This window comes from Podarcis erhardii (assembly GCF_964252035.2).
Source record: "Podarcis erhardii genome assembly, chromosome: 16".
Classification (NCBI taxonomy): Eukaryota; Metazoa; Chordata; class Lepidosauria; order Squamata; family Lacertidae; genus Podarcis; species Podarcis erhardii.
Window position 1 is genome coordinate 11,856,864 of NC_138514.1, and position 6,559 is coordinate 11,863,422.

The 6,559-nt window shown below is 47.0% G+C and overlaps 1 long non-coding RNA gene across 1 annotated transcript; it reads right to left on the reverse strand.

Moving 5' to 3' along the window:
• Nucleotides 1-572: 572 nt before the first annotated feature.
• LOC309331322 lies at nucleotides 573-4,400 on the reverse strand. The gene is made up of 3 exons (XR_014151818.1): nucleotides 4,290-4,400; nucleotides 3,241-3,360; nucleotides 573-1,310 (listed from the first exon to the last, which is right to left on the reverse strand). It is a non-coding gene; the product is annotated as an uncharacterized lncRNA (long non-coding RNA).
• Nucleotides 4,401-6,559: the final 2,159 nt, after the last annotated feature.

Consider the following 6,559-nt stretch of genomic DNA (forward strand, 5'->3'; position numbering starts at 1 on the left):
CCAACCCGCAGCAGTGCAGGAATCTCAACTAAAGTATCCATGATAGATGACTAACTGACCTCTGCTTAAAAACTTCCCATGAAGGAAGACTCCTGGTGGATGCAAGCTGTACATCCAAGTCATGGGGGAACCACCAGGAGAGCCTCTCACAAAGACTTCAGTGATTGGTCAGGGATATAAGGTAAGTACCTTCCAAAATTCCAGAGATGTTCACCTTGCTCGAACTTTCATCTCCCCACTAACTATATGGAGCACCAACACTCATCCACGGTTGACAAAACAAACAAACTCTAGGCTGAAATAGTTGATCTAGCCCTATAATATAGGCTGCAGAGAACTGGGAAGTTAGCCCCTTTTGTGGTCCAAACCTTACTGGGGGAATAATATTGTAGATGAGCTTTGTAATTATTGTATTTTCTAACAGAATTGAGTTGCATGTCTCTCCCCCCCCCCCCCCCCGCCCCGGATTTCTCCCCCTGCTCAAGCTGTCTAGCTAGTCCTTGAAATTGTTGTGAGGATAAACTGATAGGAACTTTATGAAAATATTCACACAGAAAGATACCCGTACAAAGTTTTGGTGCTTCAGAAAAGTTTGATTGGTTTTAATCAAAGCAATTTATTTCCAGAGAAGTAAGCAAGTTAATGGAAACTTCGCATGACATGCAGTCAGGTGTATCTTTCCCCACAATGTTTTCTGTATTTATTTATTTTAATGTATGTACAAAGTCCCCTCTGAAGCAATTAATTCAGTCAAATGAATTCAATTTCAAAGAGGGGCAGTAGAGGGGTAGCACAATCCCTCCCCACCACACAAAGCTGTCCTTTCTTCTCAGCTTCCAGTCCTCAAGGCCTTGGCCACAAAAGGAGGGTAAGATGTTGGCCCTGGAGGCATCTCAAGAACTGGACCTTAAAAACTAGTCCCTAGAACAGGATCCAAGACCAATAAGGTGTGTGTGTGTGTGACTTGACCCCCAATATCTGTTTGGTTCTTGACAGCAAAGCATATGGAAGGAGACATGCATGATGGCTGATGATGGCAGCTGCAGACTGTGCTTGCAGAGAGACAAGAGAGGACGGGAAAGAACATCGCTGTGCTGAAATGTGTCCTCCAATTTATCAAAAGAGTGACAAGCATCTTGATGTTGAGGCTTTTTCTGTCCTGGGCTCCGCTCCACTGCCTATGCAAGCTTAGGAATTGCAGTACTCAATGGGACAGCATATGACCTCCTCCAGTATTAAACCATGTGTCACTGAATGTGAATTCCTACAGTCCTGGGTACAACCCACCACAGAACCAATCTTTGTATTCTCTAGAAGCCAAAAGATAGAGAATGTAAGAGACCTTCTACAATGCATGAAACACTCGTTACCCTCTACTCTGTTATCACTGATCTCTCTTGAGGCTTAAACGGCCTTGGTCCTGTATACCTGAAGGAGCGTCTCCACCCCCATCGTTCAGCCCGGACACTGAGATCCAGCGCCGAGGGCCTTCTGGTGGTTCCCTCATTGCGAGAAGTAAGGTTACAGGGAACCAGGCAGAGGGCCTTCTCGGTAGTGGCACCCGCCCTGTGGAACGCCCTCCCAGCAAATGTCAAGGCAATAAATAACTATTTTACTTTTAAAAGACAACTGAAAGCAGCCCTCTTTAGGGAAGTTTTTAATGTCTAATGCTGTATTGTTTTTAATATTCAGTTAGAAGCCGCCCAGAGTGGCTGGGGAAACCTAGCCAGATGGGCGGGGTATAAATAAATTATTATTATTATTATTATTATTATTATTATTATTATTATTATTATTATTATTATTATTGATACCCTGAGATCTCAAATGTCAATGAGCAAACTATATTTTGTATCTATGCTCAGTCACAGGGGCCTTATAGGCTTCCTCAACAAAATGAATACTGTTTCTTTGCTCAATGAAACAAGCTCACAAATAATGAAATTTTTTTACAAAAATGGGAAAGGGGAAATTTCTGAGAAGTCCCCATTATCAAGGATGTACAGTAGATGTGTCCCCACCCCATGAGTCTTACAGAATGAAGAATGGGAAGAGGACACAAAATAGATGAATATAGTCCCAATTTGGGGGGTTCCCAAAATTCTATCCACTCTGAGCATCAGGTCACACTTTTGGGTGACCAAATTGCCATTCAGTAGATGCCAGCACACACAAACAAGTTCAATTAATGTGCATGAAGATAGGGGAGAAAGGTAACACTTGCTAAGCATGCCTTCTCTGTTTTGACTACTGGCCATGCCTCCCTGGTGGCCACAATCCATCATTAATCTGAAGGAGGACCTACTCTGAAAGGGTTCCCCCTTGCATAGAAGAACCTACTGCATGGCCACTAGGGGGCCATGGCCTGCGGGTGCACTGATGCTGATGCACCATGGCTAAAGGGTACATTCCCATTGCCTCCACATACATTCATTGACCCATGTGAGTTGGATCTTCTGAGCAGGTATAGTACCTATGGTGAGGTCAAGCAGGTAGAAACAGGTTGGGTGACTTCGCCAAGAGCAAGGAGCAGATGTAGGGCCCAATTCAAATGGACTTTCCTTCCTCCTCTATAAGTGAAGAGGCACCATTCATCCATACGTGAAAAACAATCATTTTAGGGCAGTGTTACGTTGAAAGGGAAAGCTGCTTGAAGGCCATCAGTACTGGCACAGTCTCCTGGGGAAGAGACACAGCTCGGCATCTTCAAGAGCCAGCAGAATGCCAATACGGGTGGATGCCCTTGCATTTCATCAGGGAAAACAGCCAGTGAAAACAAACCCTCTGAAGGTGGAGATAACGTCTGAGGCATGACCTGCTACTATACATCCTTCAGAATTGGTGGAGCTGCTCAGAGTAAGGGCATTTTCACCAAGGCCAACCTGGAATCATCTCTGCTATAGTGCATTGGTGAGGAATGACCTCTCTCTGGCCCCAGGCTGCATCCCTGCTCCTCAGACCACACGCTCCACTGCTCCACAGCCTTCTCAAGTTCTCCCGGATGGCCAGAATGTGTCCTCGGAATGTGAGAATGTTTCCTGTTTGTGCAGACAGAGAGAGCTGTGGAGGTGTAGAAACCTTTGGCTTTTGTGTGGCTAAGTGATCAGATTCTCATTTGATGTCCTACCTACTTTTTGCCTCTGGTCTTACAGCTGGCACACAGCTCCACTCCCAAGCATTACTCCTGAGGGAATGGATCCCTCAGCCTGCTGAATCAGTCCAACTCACTTGCATACTTACTGACATAAGTGTTCGTTGTGGAACATGATGCTCCCATCCCGGCCCAACAAAATTCTGCTTCTGGAGGACAAGCAGTCGCTGGAAGCTTTTTTTCGCAATAGAAACACCAAAAGGAATTTGCTGCAGAAGAGTGAGTGGAACAGAAATGGGGAGGGGCAGAAGGAGGGAGAGAGAAGAATCAATGCAGAGGGCTTATCATTCAGGAGGGTTTTGTGGTGTTTTGTTCAAATCTTTTGTAACAGGAAAGCAAAACACACATACCACCATACCAGCAAGTGCTATTGGGTAGAGTGAAGTAGGGGAGCTGGGTTCAAAACTGTGATGGATGAAGATGAAAAATTCCAGGGCCCCAACATCATGTGCAGTGCCCCTCCTACTGCCCCCAACTTCCTTAAAGTAAAGAGGAGGAACAACTAGCTGGCAACTGAATAAGATGCAGGGAGGGAATGAAAGCTAGGAGTTATTTAACCCAGAAGGTGAGAATAAGAGGGAAGGAAGCAAGAGGAACAAAGTCAATCTCGGTGAGCCCCTCCTACTGCCCCCAACTTCCTTAAAGTAAAGAGGAGGAACAACTAGCTGGCAACTGAATAAGATGCAGGGAGGGAATGAAAGCTAGGAGTTATTTAACCCAGAAGGTGAGAATAAGAGGGAAGGAAGCAAGAGGAACAAAGTCAATCTTGGTGAGCCCCCAGCCGTAAACCCTCCCGCCGCCACCATATACCTACAGCCCCAATTTCAACAACTAAGCAGAGAACAGGGAAGCACACGATCCTGCTGATCATATAAACTGGTCCACAGACATAAACTGGAAGTGCTTTCGAATCTTTGTGTATCTCATTAATGGAGGCCAGAAGTCAAATACCATGTTGAAAAACAAACAAACAAATAAATCTCTGCTTACCATTTGCATCAGCAATTTGGGGTATGCAAAATCGTTTCAACTTTTGCATGTGAAAAAATGTCATTGCTGGTTTACAAAATGTCAAGGGTGTAGCTTGAGATATGAAAATATTTTTGCTCTTTCTTCTGGTTGTCCTTTAGAGACTTACCAGTACAAAAGCAAAGAAGCATCCATATCCCAAAAGCCGGAAGCTTTTTCATCTTCAGTGTTGAGGAAATCCTACCAGTTGGTTCAGATGGTGGCCTCTGTGAACTGGGGAACAAACAGAAATGTGATAATGGAAGAAGCTTAGCAAACATCTCCTTTAAACAGTCTGTGGGGCAATCAATCCTCACCTGGGCTGAGGATGATATTCAGGCTGGCAGTGCAGTGTGCATCCTCCAAGCTGTGAGGCTGAGCAACTGCAGATTTCTCCTGTGTCCACTATGCCTTCTTTTTCAGCACCCTCTTACTGAATCTCTGGAAAAGCTCTAAAGCAGCAAACCCAGAGTGTGGAAATGTACCACTGATTTGAAATATGCTAGAATGAGAATTAGCTGTGCTCAACTTCCTCCTCCCACTCCAAGCACAGTGTGATGGGCACATAACATAATGTCGCCCCACAGATCATGCTGAGCCTAGTACACAAGCATGCAGAAAATGATAACATCAATGCCCAGGAGCAGAAGAACATCGTGGACTGAAGTTCGCCCACCAAGGCCACTTTTCTGAAAACGCAGGTGGTAGAATGGTGTCTCTTATGGGCGCAAGAACCCAACTCCAGCAAGAGGGAGGCAACTTGTGCACCATTACTTCCAAAATGGTACTCCCAACCCCCCAAATAGAACAGAGAGGTGAGAATTCCTGCAGTTCAGTGAACTGTATATTCATGATAGAGCATCTGTTTTGCATGTAGAACATCCCAGGCAGAATTCGCTGGAACCTCCATGTAGAACTGGGAATGTCCCCCATCTGGAAATTTGAAGAGCCACCAACATTCAGTGCAGATGGAGCTATATGGACCAGTGTTCTGACTTGGGATAAGGCATCTTCCTGTTTTCCTTATCACAGGTCCGTGAGGAATCCCCCAGGTGACATCTGGAGTGAGCCTCCATAGTGAAGCTAAAGTCTAGAATAAGTCACTGTTCCTCCCTCACCTTTGCATTCAGTTTTGCTGGGCTTGTTGTGAAGATGAAGTGAGAGGAGAGACCATTAAAACTGCCCTGAAGCCCTTGTGGGGAAGATGGAATCATATATTGTTATGAGTTTGTGGGGAGCAATCCAGATGTTGCCCTGGGTCCCTTCAAAACCTGTGAGCCTGTGTGTGGGAAGCTAAAAGCTATAGGAAGAAGATGGCTGAACCAGTCAGGCAAGTTCCTTTCTCAAGAGAATGACCTTAGACCAGTGGTTTTGAACCAGTGTGCCGTGGCACCCTGGGGTACCTTGAATGATGGTCAGGGGTGCCACAGGCAACTCTGGCCTCTGTCCCCCATTCCTTCCCTTCCTCCTCTGATGCTCTCTCATGTCTGCCTCCCAAAGCCTTTCGTGGTTGCTTCTTGCAGCAGCCCTAGCTACAAGCTCCCCAGGTGAATGGTTCTTCTGGGGCTAGCCAGGGGGTGCTGGTTGCCAGGACCTGAGGTACCCTCATGGTAAGCAAGCAAGTGGGTGAGGGAGCCCAGCCAGTCAGTCCACCACCCCTTGCTGTTGGGAATGTCTAGACAAGTGGGAGACCAGGCAGGCAGGCAGGCAGACGCCATGCTTCTGTTTCTTGGGCTTGCTGTGTGCAATGCCTACCTGGGAGCTGAGTGCCTTGCCCCAAAGGGAAGCCTTTCCATCAAGCAGGCCCAGCAGTGCCCATTGCTGCCTCCCAAGGTGAGTAAGGTGCTGGCCTCACATTCACCTTGGGCCAGTCTCCTTTGGGCTGCTAAGGTTGGGGGCATCCTCTTTCCAGGCCCCCATTGGGCAGTTTGAGGAGGCATCTCACTTTGGGGCAGGGGGGTGGCAGCTCAGAGACCAGGGGAGGTGGCAGCAGCTGCCCAGAGGACCCCCAAGGAGAGGGGAGAGGAGAGAAGCCTGAGGGAACACTCCACAAGGGAGGGGTGAGGGACTGCCAGCTCTGCAGACAAGGGGTGATATAACTGGGCTCCTGAGCCCCACAGGGGAACCACAGGAGGAATGTAGTTGGTCAAGGGAGCCGTGGACTCAAAAAGATTGAAAACCTCTGCCTTAGACACCCACACTTCTGCTTGTCCCATTCCTAGAAAGCACTGGTCCAAGGGGTTTACGGTTCATCCACCACTTTCTAGGCAAAGGACTGAGCGTCTTTTCCATTTGTCCTACCACTTTCCCTAATAAAATCAACTGTTGATCACAGAATCAGGGGAAAACACACGCCCTGGTTTACATTCTTTTCACATTCAGCAGCAAACAGTGGGCTTT